Below are 15,920 nucleotides of genomic sequence, written 5' to 3'. Positions count from 1 at the left end.
GAGAGAGATATGATGGTAAATACCATAAGAAAGGTTTGATGTTTCTGGTCAAATGGATGGAAAAGTGTCTTATGAAAACATCTATCAGAAAAAGTATTAATTTTTGTAGACAATACATCAACACAATGTTGATGTAAAGACCCATGCCACTAATATCAATATTAGTTTTACTGTCACGATCGTGTGGAGGAGAGACGGACCAAGGCGCAGCGGGATATGAATACATCTCTTTTATTAGAAACGAAGATGAACACGAAACGAACACACTTATACAAACTATACAAAACAACCGTGAAGCTATAAAGTAGTGCACACACACAGGCTACAAACGTTCAACATAGACAATTACCAACAAACACCTAAAGCCTATGGCTACCTTAAATATGGCTCCCAATCAGAGACAACAATAACCAGCTGTCTCTGATTGAGAACCAAATCAGGCAACCACTAAGACTTTCCTAAACACCTACACTCAACCATAGACATACCTAGACACATACACTCAACACAACCCATAACACTACAAAAAACACCCTATACCATATAATCACCCAAAACACACACATACCCATGTCACACCCTGACCTAACTAAAATAATAAAGAAAACAAAATAATACTAAGGCCAGGCGCGTGACAGTACCCCCCAAAAGGTGCGGACTCCGGCCGCAAAACCTGACATATAAAGGGAGGGTCCGGGGTGGGCCCTAATATGGCGGCGGCTCGGGTGCGGGACGTGGCCCCCACTCCAGCATTGTCCTTCCGCTTCGGTGTCTCTGGTAGATCTCGGCTGACTGGCGGATTCAGCTGCATCCCGGACCTGGCTCGCTGCCCATGGCTGGCGGGCGACTGGCTGCCCATGGCTGGCGGGCACTCTGGCTGCCATGGCTGGCCGGCGACTCTGGCTGCCCATGGCTGGCGGCGACTCTGGACGCCTCATGGCTGGCTGACAGGCTCTGGACGCTCATGGCTGGCTGACGGCTCTGGAGCTCATGGTGGCTGCGGCTCTGGGACGTCATGGCTGGCTGCGGCTCTGGAACGCTCATGGCAGGCTGACGGCTCTGGACGCTCATGGCAGGCTGACGGCTCTGGACGCTCATGGCAGGCCTGACGGCTTCTGGACGCTCATGGCAGGCTGACGGCTCTGGACGCTCATGGCAGCGCTGACGGCTCATTGGACGCTCATCAGGCAGGCTGACGGCTCTGGACGCTCATGGCTCGGCTGGCGACGTCTCGCTCGGCAGATCCTGTCTGGTTGGCCGGCTTCTGGCAGATCCTGTCTGGTTGGCGGTCTGCAGATCCTGTCTGGTTGGCGGCTCTGGCAGATCCTGTCTGGGTTGGCGGCTCTGGAGATCCTGCATCTGGTTGGCGCTCTGGAGATCCCTGTTGTTTGGCAGCTCTGGCAGATCCTGTCTGACGAATTGGCTCTAGCAGCTCCTGACTGACGAACGGCTCTGACGGCTCGGGACAGACGGACGGCTCTAATGGCTCGGGACAGACGGATGGCTCAGACGGACTGGGCAGACGGATGGCTCAGCGGCACTGGGCAGACGGATGGCTCAGACGGCACTGGGCAGCAGGATGGCTCAGACGGCGCTGGACAGACGGATGGCTTCAGACGGCGGCTGGGAGCGGATGGCTCAGACGGCGCTGGGGAGACGGATGGCTCAGACGGCGCTGGGAGACGGATGGCTCAGCGGCGCTGGGAGACGGATGGCTCAGACGGCGCTGGGGAGACGGATGGCTCGAACGGCGCTGGGAGACGGATGGCTCAGACGGCGCTGGGGAGACGGATGGCTCAGACGGCGCTGGGAGACGATGGCTCAGACGGCGCTGGGGAGACGGATGGCTCAGATGGCCGCTGGGGAGAGGTGGCTCAGATGGCGCTGGGGAGACGGATGGCTCTGGCCGGATGAGGCGACTGTCAGGCCTGGTGCGTGGGCCGGAACTGGTGGTACCGGGCTGGAGACACGCATCTCACAGGCTAGTGCGGGGAGAAGGAACAGGGCATACTGGACCTGGATACGCACATTAGGCTAGTGCGTGGCTGCGGCACTGGTGGTACCGGGCTGGGGACACGCACTTCAAGAGCTAGTGCGGGGAGCAGCAACAGGATGCACAGGACTCTTGGAGACGCACAGGAGACTTGGTGCGTTGGCGTAGGACAGGTGGTAATGGGCGGGAGACACGCACCATTGGACGAGTGGCGTGGAGGAGGAACAGGGCTCTGGAACACACTGGAAGCCTGGTTGCGTGGTGTAGGCACTGGTGGAACTGGAACTGGGGCGGGGAGGTGGCGCCGGAATACGGACCGTGCAGGCGTACTGACTCCCTTGAGCACCGAGCCTGCCCAACCTTACCTGGTTGAATGGTCCCCCGTCGCCCGCCCAGTGCGGGGAGGTGGAATAACCCGTGTAGGCGAACCGGGGACCAATGCGTAAGGCTGGTGCCATGTAAGCCGGCCCGAGGAGACGCACTGGAAGACCAGACGCGTTGAGCCGGCTTCATGGCACTGGCTCAATGCCAATCTAGCCCTACCAGTGCGGGGAGGTGGAATAACCCGCACCGGGCTTGAATACGTACATGGAGACCCACGTGCGCTCCTATCTGCGTAACACGGTGTCCCGCCGTACTCCGCTCTCCCGGTTAGCCTGGGAAGTGGGCGCAGGTCTCCTACTGCCCTCGGCCCACACCTCTAAACCCCCCCAATACATTTTTGGGTTGTCTTTGCGGGTTCAGCCTTGCCTCCGTGCTGCCTCCTCATATCTCCTCCTCTCGGCTTTAGCTGCCTCCAGCTCTTCACGAGGAGGCGATATTCTCCCGGTTGTGCCCAAGGTCCCTTTCCTCCAAATATCTCTCCATGTCCATGAACCTTTGTTCCTTGCTCCTGTTGCCACTGATCACGCTGCTTGATCCTTGTTTGGTGGGTAATTCTGTCACAATCGTTGGAGGAGAGACGGACCAAGGCGCAGCGGGATATGAATACATCTTCTTTTTATTAGAACGAAGATGAACACCGAAACGAAACACTTATACAAACTATACAAACAACAAACGACCGTGAAGCTATAAACGTAGTGCACACACCACAGGCTACAAACGTTCAACATAGACAATTACCCAAAACACCTAAAGCCTATGGTACACTTAAATATGGCTCCAATCAGAGACAACAATAACAGCTGTCTCTGATTGAGAACCAAATCAGGCAACCATAGACTTTCCTAACACCTACACTCAACCATAGACATACCTAGACACATACACTCACACAAAACCCATACACTACAACCAACACCCCTATACCATATAATCACCCAAAACCACCCACATACCCATGTCACACCCTGACCTAACTAAAATAATAAAGAAAACAAATAATACTAAGGCAGGGCGTGCAATTTACAAAATGATTTGCCTTTCTGGCATGTTTAAGAAAGTGTCTTGTCTTATGTTACCAAAAAAAACAGATCCTAGAATTTTTTCTTCATTTCTCCCCTCATGAGGAGGGAGGACAATGACAGTTCACAGAAGTAACAAGTAAAGGTAGACCTACCAATTAGTGTTTTTACTGCAAAGAATTGGGTTTATGATTTTTAGTGATTAAAATGAGTAATTCTGTTATCAAATATCCTATCCTTGCACTTTAACAATCATTTACACCAAACATTGTGACAAACAAATGACAACACATGGCATTCATTTTAAATAAGACATCTTTATCAAATTGCTGCATATATTAATTATACGATGAGTGCACGCTCTTAGATTTAAATTTGCAACATTATCTTAAATCAGACAACCATTTCAGTTTCTAGCAGCTTTCCTGTTGCCTTGTGTGCAGCATGGTGGCAGATGTGTTTGTTAGAGGCTAGCTGCTAATTGGCATGTCCTCTCATCTGAAATGTAGGGCGTGATGGGGGATTTCCCCAGTTTAAATGTTTATGCTAGAATTTTATTTAAAAAATTATTATATTTCAAACTAATCATGTTAATGGTAATATTTATATGAATAATCCTGTTTCTGATAAAAGGAATATATCCTTGAATAAAAAGGATGTGCATCTTTGTAGTCTACCTGCTCAGATTGTGGAACTGGCCACTCCCTTTTATTTTCTGTGTGCTAACTTTATGACTTCAATTAACCCTTGGAGTGGTGCTGGTTCTGCTATGTAGACCTCAGTTATACATTTATCTATGTTTGAGGTTTTAGAACATTTGTACTTTTCTTGATTTACAGAATTGTAAGTACTTTTTTTAGTATGCCTTTTTCTCTCTCTTTGGGTAAATAAAAACTCCTAATATTTGCACCCAACTCAGTTGTCTCTCATTGCCTGCTTGGTCATCCCTTACATATGATGGCAGCGGTGGTATTTGAACCAACGCCTCCGAAGAGACTGGAGCCAATCAGGCACCAGGAAAGAGCTGCAAGAAACTCAAATACTAAATCATAGAAAACAGTTTGTTAGGTAAATATATGCAACAATGTAATAAGATGTCTTTAATCTTTGAAATGAAAGCCATGCAAATGAAATGTTAAAGTGCAAAGCAGGGATATTTAGCTGTGCGTTATGTGGCCGTCACAGACACACACTGACCGATAGGTTTGACTGTATGTGCCTCCCTTCCACATTATGTCATATAATATAACTTACAGTACTATCTTTTTAACCTTATTACTTTCATCTGAAATAAATTGCAATTACTGTAGTAATTTCTGGATATACATTAATATATCGATGTGAATGCAAATAAGAAATGTTATTTTGTAACCGTGTCAATCCACTTATGTAAATGCTATAACACATACCAGTGTAACAGGGTGGATAATCCCTGTTACTGATAGCCTGTTAAGTATTTGTTGGGACTGCCATTCTGTGTTGAATGTGATCGGTATTCCATTATGTTTGTTTTCCTGTTTGCAGATTAATAATCTGATTGAGCACACCTGTGCCCCTCCCTATAAATGAGGAGCACATCGTGTGCTCTGAGCGCAAGTTTGCTGTCAGTGTTTTATAGAATTGTTTGTCGAGCATCATAGTTAAAGCCCCCATGCAGTCTTTTTAATTATATTTTTAAATCATCACTATTTCTAATAAATCAATGTTTATTTCATTTAAATAACTTAAAATATATTTTTAATAATTTATTTCCCTGAGCCTCAGTTTGCCATTACAATGTTCAGTCTGATCATGTGGGCATGTTGACACAAATGTAAATATATTTACATACACAGCCCTGAAATGCAGGTAGGATCATCTATACTCTAGAGCAGGGGTATTCAACTATTACTCTACGACCCTCAAACTCAACTCTGGACCTCGAAGCCAGTTCCACTGCATTTTTTCAATGTCCAGTCATCTTTTATTTGAAGAGGTAAGCTTGGTAGGCGCTAGATCCCTCAAACTCAACTCTGGACTTCGAAGACTGATGTAGACCTGGCACACCACGTGGGTGCAATTAATTATCAGGTAGAACAGAAAACCAGCAGGCTACGGACCTCATAGGGTAAGAGTTGAGTAACCCTGCCCTACAAGGTTCAGAGCGTGCTGGTTTTCTGTTCTACCTGATAATTAAATTGTACCCACGTGGTGTGCCAGGTCTACATCAGTCCCTGATTAGAAGGGAACAATGAAAACAAGCAGTGGAACTGGCTTCGAGGTCCAGAGTTGAGTTTGAGGGCTCTAGAGCCTATCCTCCTTCAAAGGAGGATACATATGCAAATAAAAGATGACTGGTCATTGGTCAGAATAATCGGATCAGATTGTGATGTCATGCTATGGGCCAAAAACTCCACCCCACCTGAACAGGTGTATGTTTTTTTTCTCTCCAAATGCTCTTACACTTAAAGGGCATAAGCATCCTTTTCACAATTTGAGTTTTCAACATCAGTGTATAAATATCATTACAAAAACCTGGTAAATCACATTTGACTGGACTACCCCTTTAAGGTATTTATTAAAGTAAATTGTGGTTTGTATCTTGGTGTGGCAGCTTGGAGTCTTACTTCCCCAGCAAGAAAACCCKAAATTGTCAAACAGAAGGGGGAACTAACAAAGAGTCCGTGACAACAACCAAAACTTAACAGGTGGGGTTTTAGGTGGGGTTCTGAAAGACACTCATGGGGGTCCACTGAAAGTTGACTAGCAACAACAACTGGGACCAAAAAGACACCCACTAATTTTGTCCAAGAAGAGGCAAACAAAAGAAAAACCCACACCAAACTTAAAGACAGGAAGCAAACCAAAAGTGGAGCTAAACAAAAACAGGGATAGGTCCAACAAGGTAAAGCACAACCCTATTGAATTGTTTGTATTTTAATACCTATACTCTTAAAGGGGAAGGCTAACACTTTGTATAGAACATTTGCTTATTTTTGCTTATTCCAACTTATTATTGCAGCGTTGTATGGCTTCTCATTGTGTGCTGTTTGCTGTGCTATATACCTGTGACCATTATGTGGCCTCTGTACCGTTCTCTGTGCCTGTCACGCTCGTCATAATGATGAGACCAAGGTGCAGCGTGAGTAGAGTTCCACATAATTTGAATCAACTGAAACTCACCTAACAAAACAACAAACAACCAAACGAAACGTGAAGCTACAGGTGTGCACTCAGGCAACTCAATGTAGACAAGATCCCACAACACAAATGAAGCAAATGGCTACCTAAATATGATCCCTGTGAGGTTGTTGGTGAATGGAAAAAGCGGAGTCAGGCGCAGAACACAGATATGAGTAATAATCCGAATTTACTCAAAATATAAGTCATGTTCCAACAAGGAAAAATACAATATTCCAGAGCACAACAGAACGAACCCACATGACAAACAATAACGCACAAAACAGAGAGGGAAGCCAGAGTGTTAAATAAGGAACATTAATTAATAGAATGGAAACCAGGTGTGTATGAATAAGACAAAACAAAACGAAAATGAAAGATGGATCAGTGGTGACTAGAAAGCCGGTGACATCGACCGCCYAACGCCGCCCGAACAAGGAGAGGGACCAACTTCGGCAGAATTCGTAACAGTACCCCCCCTTGACGCGCGGCTCCAGCAGCGCGCCGACACCGGCCTCGGGGACGACCCGGAGGACGAGGCACAGGGCAATCCGGATGGAGGCGGTGAAATTCCTGCAGTAATGACAGATCCAGGATGTCCTCCACCGGCACCCAGCATCTCTCCTCCGGACCGTACCCCTCCCACTCCACGAGGTACTGAAGGCCTCTCGCTCGACGTCTTGAGTCCATGATGGCTCGCACAGTATACGCCGGYGCCCCCTCGATGTCCAGAGGGGGCGGAGGAACCTCCCGCACCTCAGACTGCTGGAGCGGACCAGCCACCACCGGCCTGAGAGACACATGGAACGAGGGGTTAATACGGTAATCAGGGGGGAGTTGTAACATATAACAAACCTCGTTCAATCCCACAAACCGCGGACCCAGCTTCCGGCAGGGCAGGCGAAGGGGTAGGTTTCCGGTCGAGAGCCAGACCCCGGTCCCCCGGTGCATACACCGGGGCCTCACTGCGGTGGCGGTCGGCACTCGCCTTCTGCCGCCTGATGGCCCATTGTAGACGCACATGAGCAGTGTCCCATGTCGCTTCCGAGTGCCGAAACCATTCATCCACCTCAGGAGCCTTGATCTGGCTCTGATGCCACGGTGCCAGGACTGGCTGATAACCTAGCACACACTGAAAAGGTGATAGGTTAGTGGAAGAGTGGCGAAGGGAGTTTTGGGCCATCTCCGCCCAGGGGATGAAAACCGCCCACTCCCCCGGCCGGTCCTGGCAATAGGACCGCAGAAACCTACCCACATCCTGGTTGACTCTCTCCACCTGCCCGTTACTCTCGGGGTGAAAACCTGAGGCGAGGCTGACCGAGACCCCCAGGTGTTCCATAAACGCCCTCCAGACTTTAGACGTGAATTGGGGACCCCGATCAGAAACTATATCCTCAAGCACCCCGTAGTGACGGAATACGTGGGTGAACAGGGCCTCCGCAGTCTGTAGATCCGTAGGGAGACCYTGCAAAGGAAGGAGACAGCAGGACTTAGAAAACCGATCCACAACGACCAGGATCGTGCTATTACCCCGTGATGGGGGAAGATCCGTCACGAAATCCACCAATAGGTGTGACCACGGTTGTTGTGGAACGGGAAGGGGCTGTAATGTCAAGGTGCCTTGCACTGTGCGCACACCGAGCAGGAGGAAACATAAACCCTCACGTCCTTAGCTAACGTGGGCCACCAGTACTTCCCAGCAAGACAGCTCACTGTCCGACCGATGCCAGGATGACCAGAGGAGGGTGACGTGTGGGCCCAACAGATCAAACGATTGCGGACATCAAACGGAACGTACAGATGCCCAACTAGACACTGTGGGGGAGTGGGCTCTGCATGTGACGCCCACTCAATGTCCGCGTCCACCTCCCATACCACCGGTGCCACCAGGCAAGAAGCTGGAACTATGGGAGTGGGATCCGCGGACCGCTCCTCTGTGTCYTACATCCGGGACAGTGCGTCTGCCTTAACGTTCTGGGAACCTGGTCTGTAGGATAGGGTGAAAACAAAGCGGGTGAAAAACATGGCACACCTCGCCTGGCGAGGGTTCAGTCTTCTAGCTGTCCGAATGTACTCCAGATTGCGGTGGTCAGTCCAAATAAGGAAAGGGTGTTTAGCCCCCTCAAGCCAATGTCTCCACGCCTTCAGAACCCTGACAACAGCCAACAGCTCCCGGTCCCCCACATCATAGTTTCGCTCCGCCGGGCTGAGCCTCTTCGAAAAGAAAGCGCAGGGTCGGAGTTTTAGTGGCGTACCCGAGCGCTGAGACAGTACAGCCCCTATCCCATCCTCGGACGCGTCCACCTCAACTATGAACGCTAAGGAGGGATCAGAATAAGCCAGCACGGTAGCCGAAGTAAACAGAGCCTTCAGTTGACTAAAAGCCCTGTCCGCCTCAGCTGACCACTGAGGTCGCACCGGTCCCCCCTTCAGCAAGGAGGTAATGGGAGCCGCTACCTGACCGAAACCCCAGATAAACCTCCTGTAGTAGTTGGCAAACCCTAAGAATCGCTGCACCTCCTTTACCGTGGTTGGAGTCGGCCAATTACGCACGGCTGAAATGCGGTAATTTTCCATTTTCACTAGAGGTCGACCGATTAATCGGAATGGCCGATTAATTAGGGCCGATTTCAAGTTTTCATAACAAAATCTGCGTCAATCAGTTTTTGACACGATTGCCGATGATTATTCAATGACGCCCTAGAACGGTGTCGGTTAACGCCTGTTCAGGGCAGAACGACAGATTTTTACCTTGTCAGCTCGGGATTCGTTTTTGCAATCTTGCGGTTACTAGTCCAACACTCTAACCACCTGCCTTTATATTGCACTCCACGATGAGCCGCATGGCAGGGATACCTGTAACGCGAGGCAGCAAGAAGCCAAGGTAAGTTGCTAGCTAGCATTAAACTTATCTTATAAAAAACAATCAATCTTAACATAATCACTAGTTAATAATTACTAGTTATCTAGTGTCCTACGTTGCATATAATCGTGCGCCTACTTCGACAAACGGTGATAATTTAACATGCGCATTTGCGAAAAAAACAGTCGTTGCACCAATGTACCTAACCATAAACATCAATGCCTTTCTTTAAAATCAATACACAAGTATATATTTTTAAACCTGCATATTTAGTTAATATTGCCTGCTAACATGAATTCTTATAATTAGGGAAATTGTGTTCACTTCTCTTGCGTTCCGTGCAAGCAGTCAGGGTATATCGCAGCAGTTTGGGCCGCCTGGCTCATTGCAACGTGTTAAGTCCATTTATTCCTAAACAAAGGCCGTAATCATTTGCCAGAATTGTTACATAATTATGACATAACATTGAAGGTTGTGCAATGTAATAGCAATATTTAGACTTAGGGATGCCATCCGTTAGATAAAATACTGAACGTTCCGTATTTCACTGAAAAATAAACGTTTTGTTTTCGAAATGATAGTTTCGGATTCGACCATTTTAATGACCAAAGGCTCGTATTCTGTGTGTTATTATGTTAAATTCAGTCTAATGATTTGATAAGCAGTCTGACTGAGCGATGGAAGGCAGCAGCAGGCTCGAAGCATTCATTCAAACAGCACTTTCGTGCGTTTTCCAGCAGCTATTGCGTTGTTTACGACTTCAAGCCTATCAACTCCCGAGATTAGGCTGGTGTAACCATGTGAAATGGCTAGCTAGTTAGCAGGTGCGCACTAATAGCGTTTCAAACGTCACTCGCTCTGAGACTTGGAGTAGTTTCCCCTTGCTCTGCATTGCGGTAACGTTTGCTTCGAGGGTGGCTGTTGTCGATGTGTTCCTGGTTCGAGTCCAGGTAGGAGCGAGGAGAGGGACGGAAGCTATACTTTTACACTGGCAATACTAAAGTGTCTATAAGAACATCCAATAGTCAAAGTATATGAAATACAAATCGTATAGAGAAAATAGTCCTATAATTCCTATAATAAGTACAACCTAAAAACTTCTACCTGGAATATTGAAGACTCATTTAAAAAACCACCAGCTTTCATATGTTCTCATGTTCTGAGCAAGGAACTTAAACGTTAGCTTTCTTACACGGTACATATTGCACTTTTACTTTCTTCTCCAACACTTTGTTTTTGCATTATTTAAACCAAATTGAACATGTTTCATTATTTATTTGAGACTAAATTGATTTTATTGATGTATTATATTAAGTTAAAATAAGTGTTAATTCAGTATTGTTGTAATTGTCATTATTACAAATTTTAAAAAATTAAATCGGCCGATTAATCGGTATCGGCTTTTTTGGTCCTCCAATAATCGGTATCGGCGTTGAAAAAGCGGTACACTAGGAAGGAGATGGACTGTTGGAAGAACAGACATTTCTCAGCCTTGAGTACAGGTCATGCTCCAACAGTCGACCAAGCACCTTGCGCACCAGAGACACATGCTCGGCGCGTGTAGCGGAGTATATTAGAATGTCATCTATATACACCACTACACCCTGCCCGTGCAGGTCCCTGAAAAGGAAACACCTACACACCTCCCTGAGCACTGACGGGACCATCCCTTGAGAGCCCTCTGTTGCCACGAAATAGTGGGGTCATGAGAGGCCAACCAGGAAAGGCCCAACACAACAGTAAACACAGGAGAGTCGATCAGAAAGAGACTAATTCTCTCCTCATGACTCTCCTGCGTTATCATACAGAGTGGAGCTGTCAAGATTCAAGATTAGCCCTGACACCAAAGGACGACTATCTGAGGCATGTACAGGGAAGGGAACATCAACAGGAATAATAGGGATCCCTAAACTAAGTGCAAAGGTACGGTCAATAAAGTTCCCAGCTGCGCCTGAATCTACTAGCGCCTTATGCTGGGAAGGCGGGGAAAACTCAGGAAATGCTATATACAACCACATGTGTGCAACAGGGAGCTCTGGGTGAGGTGTGTGCCTACTCACCTGGGATGAATCACCAGTGCTCCGCCTGCCACCTCGACCCCCTGGGGAACCTCCCCAGCACCGACTAGCAGTGTGTCCTCTGCGGCCACAGGTGGTGCAGGGAACGGGCCCCCCTCCGGTCCCCCTCATAGCAGCACCTCCCAGCTCCATCGGGGTAGGATCAGAGGTGCTGGGGGATGGAACTGACGGACCCCGATCCGGACGTCCGCGGGAGGCCAACAGGTTATCCAGCCGGATGGATAGGTCCACCAGCTGGTCCAGGTTAAGGGTGGTGTCCCTGCAGGCTAGCTCCCTACGAACGTCCTCGCGTAAACTACACCTGTAGTGGTCGATCAGGGCCCGCTCATTCCATCCCGCGCCGGCGGCCAGAGTTCTAAAGTCCAGAGCAAACTCTTGAGCGCTCCTCATCCCCTGTCTTAAATGAAACAAGCGTTCCCCCGCCGCTCTCCCTTCAGGTGGATGATCGAAAACCGCCCGGAAGCGGCGGGTGAAATCTTCGTAGTTGTCCAACGTCGGGCCTTCTCTTCCCCAGATGGCGTTGGCCCAGACCAGTGCTTTTCCAGTCAGACAAGAGATGAGGGCGCTCACTCTCTCGCGTCCCGAGGGGGCCGGCTGAACAGCTGCCAGGTAGAGCTCCAGCTGGAGTAGGAACCCCTGGCACCCGGCAGCCGTTCCGTCACAGGGTTCAATTCTTGGGCCAACTCTTTTCTCTGTATACATCAATAATGTCGCTCTTGCTGCTGGTGAGTGTCTGATCCACCTCTACGCAGACGACACCATTCTGTATACTTCTGGCCCTTCTTTGGACACTGTGTTAACAACCCTCCAGACGAGCTTCAATGCCATACAACTCTCCTTCTGTGGCCTCCAACTGCTCTTAAATACAAGTAAAACTAAATGCATGCTCTTCAACCGATCGCTGCCTGCACCTGCCCGCCGGTCCAGCATCACTACTCTGGACGGTTCTGACTTAGAATATGTGGACAACTACAAATACCTAGGTGTCTGGTTAGACTGTAAACTCTCCTTCCAGACTCACATCAAACATCTCCAATCAAAGTTAAATCTAGAATTGCTTCCTATTCGCAACAAAGCATCCTTCACTCACTGCCAAACATACCCTCGTAAAACTGACCATACCTACCGATCCTCGACTTCAGCAATGTCATTTACAAAATAGCCTCCAATACCCTACTCAATAACTTGATGCAGTCTATCACAGTGCCATCCGTTTCGTCACCAAAGCCCATATACTACCCACACTTGCAACTGTATGCTCTCGTTGGCTGCCCTCGCTTCATACTCGTCGCCAAACCCACTGGCTCCAGGCATCTAACAGACCCTGCTGGTAAAATCCCCCCTTATCTCAGCTCGCTGGTACCATAGCAGCACCCATCTGTAGCACGCGTCCAGCAGGTATATCTCTCTGGTCACCCCCAAAGCCAATTCCTCCTTTGGCCACCTCTCCTTCCAGTTCTCTGCTGCCAATGACTGGAAGGAACTACAAAAATCTCTGAAACTGGAAACACTTATCTCCCTCACTAGCTTGAAGCACCAGCTGTCAGAGCAGCTCACAGATTACTGCACCTGTACATAGCCCATCTATAATTTAGCCCAAACAACTACCTCTTCCCCTACTGTATTTATTTATTTGCTCCTTTGCACCCCATTATTTCTATTTCTACTTTGCACATTCTTCCACTGCAAATCTACCATTCCAGTGTTTTACTTGCTATATTGTATGTACTTTGCCACCATAGCCTTTTTTTGCCTTTACCTCCCTTATCTCACCTCATTTGCTCACATTGTATATATACTTATTTTTCTACTGTATTATTGTATGTTTGTTTTACTCGATGTGTAACTCTGTGTTGTTGTATGTGTCGAACTGCTTTGCTTTATCTTGTCCAGGTCGCAATTGTAAATGAGAACTTGTTCTCAACTTGCCTACCTGGTTAAATAAAGGTGAAATAAAAAATAATACAAAATTTAAAGTTGGAGAATTTAGCTGTTTTCAAACACCTGAAATACCRTTTTCCTGCAATCTAGAGCCATAATCATTCTGCTTAATTCAATGTAAAATATATGTTTATTTTTTTCTGCATATATAAAAGGTTACCTCTTGAGCTGTCTGTATCCTGACTGGTGGTTATTTTTTTAAAGAAACTAAATATGCTTCTCTGTAGCTCTGGGTAAAATCTGGCCCGCTTTCCTCACCAGGGTCTTGACCTGACTGCAGTTCGGAGTCGTAACCAACTTCAGTGTGCAAATGCTCACCTTCGATGGCCACTGGCATGCTGGAGAAGTGTGCTCTTCAACGGAGGAATACTGGTTGGTTTCAACTGTACCGGGCAAATGGCAGACAGTGTATGGCGTRGTGTGGGCGAGCAGTTTGCTGATGTCAACATTGTGAACAGAGTGCCCCATGGTGGCTTTATGGTATGGGCAGGCATAATCTACGGACAAAAAACACAATTGCATTTTATCGATGGCAATTTGAATGTACAGAGATACTGTGACGAGATCCTGAGGACCATTGTCGTGCCATTTACCCACCACCATCACCTTATGTTTCACCATGATAATGCACAGCCCCTTGTCGCAAGGATCTGTAAACAATTCCTGGAAGCTGAAAATGTCCCAGTTCTTCCATGGTCTGCATACTCAGACATGTCACCCATTGAGCATGTTTGGGATGCTCTGGATCGACATGTAGGACAGCTTGTTCCAGTTCAAGACAATATCCAGCAATTTTGCACAGCCATTGACGAGGAGTGGGACAACATTCCACAGGCCCCAATCAACAGCCTGGTCAACTCTATGCGAAGGATATGTTTTTTTAAGGTATCTGTGACTAACAGATGCATATCTGTATTCCCAGTCATGTGAAATCCATAGATAGGGCCTAATGAAGCATTTCAATTGACTGATTTCCTTATATGAACTGTAACTCAGTCAAATCTTTGAAATTGTTGTATGTTGGGTTTATATATTTGTTCAGTGTTATTATTGGTAAATTATTGTTAAAACATTACTTTGTCTGGACACAAACATTTATTGGCCTAAATTTTGATATATATACAGTGGGGAGAACAAGTATTTGATACACTGCCGATTTTGCAGGTTTTCCTACTTACAAAGCATGTAGAGGTCTGTCATTTTTATCATAGGTACACTTCAACTGTGAGAGACGGAATCTAAAACAAAAATCCAGAAATCACATTGTATGATTTTTAAGTAATTAATTTCATTTATTGCATGACATAATATTTGATCACTACCAACCAGTAAGAATTCCGGCTCTCACAGACCTGTTAGTTGTTCTTTAAGAAGCCCTCCTTTCTCCACTCATTACCGTATATTAACTGCACTGTTTGAACTCGTTACCTGTATAAAAGACACCTGTCCACACACTCAATCAAACAGACTCCAACCTCTCCACAATGGCCAAGACCAGAGAGCTGTGTAAGGACATCAGGATAAATTGTAGACCTGTACAAGCTGGGGGCTACAGGACAATAGCCAAGCAGCTTGGTGAGAGGCAAACAACTGTTGGCACAATATTAGAAAATGGAAGAAGTTCAAGATGACGGTCAATACCCTCGTCTGGGGCTCCATGCAAGATCTCACCTCGTGGGCATCAATGATCATGAGAATGTGAGGGATCAGCCCAGAACTACACGGCAGGACCTGGCTCAATGACCTGAAGAGAGCTGGGACCACAGTCTCAAAGAAAACCATTAGTAACACCTACGCCGTCATGATTAAATCCTGCAGCGCACGCAAGGTCCCCCTGCTCAAGCCAGCGCATGTCCAGGCCCGTCTGAAGTTTGCCAATGACCATCTGATGATCCAGAGGAGGAATGGGAGAAGTCATGTGGTCTGATAGACAAAATAGAGCTTTTTCCTAACTCCACTCCCGTGTTTGGAGGAATAGAAGGCTGAAGAACCTGAAGGATCTGAGAAGGTCTGTATGGAGGAGTGGGCCAAAATCCCTGCTGCAGTGTGTGCAACCTGGTCAAGAACTACAAGAACGTATGATCTCTTAATATGCCAAAACTAAGTTTCTGTACCAAATATTCAGTTCTGCTTTTCTGATGTATCAAATACTTATGTCATGCAATAAAATGCAAATTAATTAATTAAAAATCATACAATGTGATTTTCTGGATTTTTGTTTTAGATTCCTTCTCTCACAGTTGAAGTGTACCTATGATAAAAATTACAGACCTCTACATGCTTTGTAAGTAGGAAAACCTGCAAAATTGTCAGTGTATCAAATACTTGTTCTCCCCACTGTATATACACACATACACAATGGTGTTGTATTTTTTTCAGTTGCATAAGAGGCAATCCTACTGACCAAACAACGCGAATGGAGACTGCAAAGCTGTGGTTGGCTAGCCAGCTAGATCATTGGGGCTGGCCTTTTTTGTATT

Source organism: Salvelinus sp. IW2-2015, linkage group LG11, assembly GCF_002910315.2.
Source record: "Salvelinus sp. IW2-2015 linkage group LG11, ASM291031v2, whole genome shotgun sequence".
NCBI classification, from domain to species: Eukaryota; Metazoa; Chordata; class Actinopteri; order Salmoniformes; family Salmonidae; genus Salvelinus; species Salvelinus sp. IW2-2015.
Note: the sequence above shows the minus strand (reverse complement) of the source record.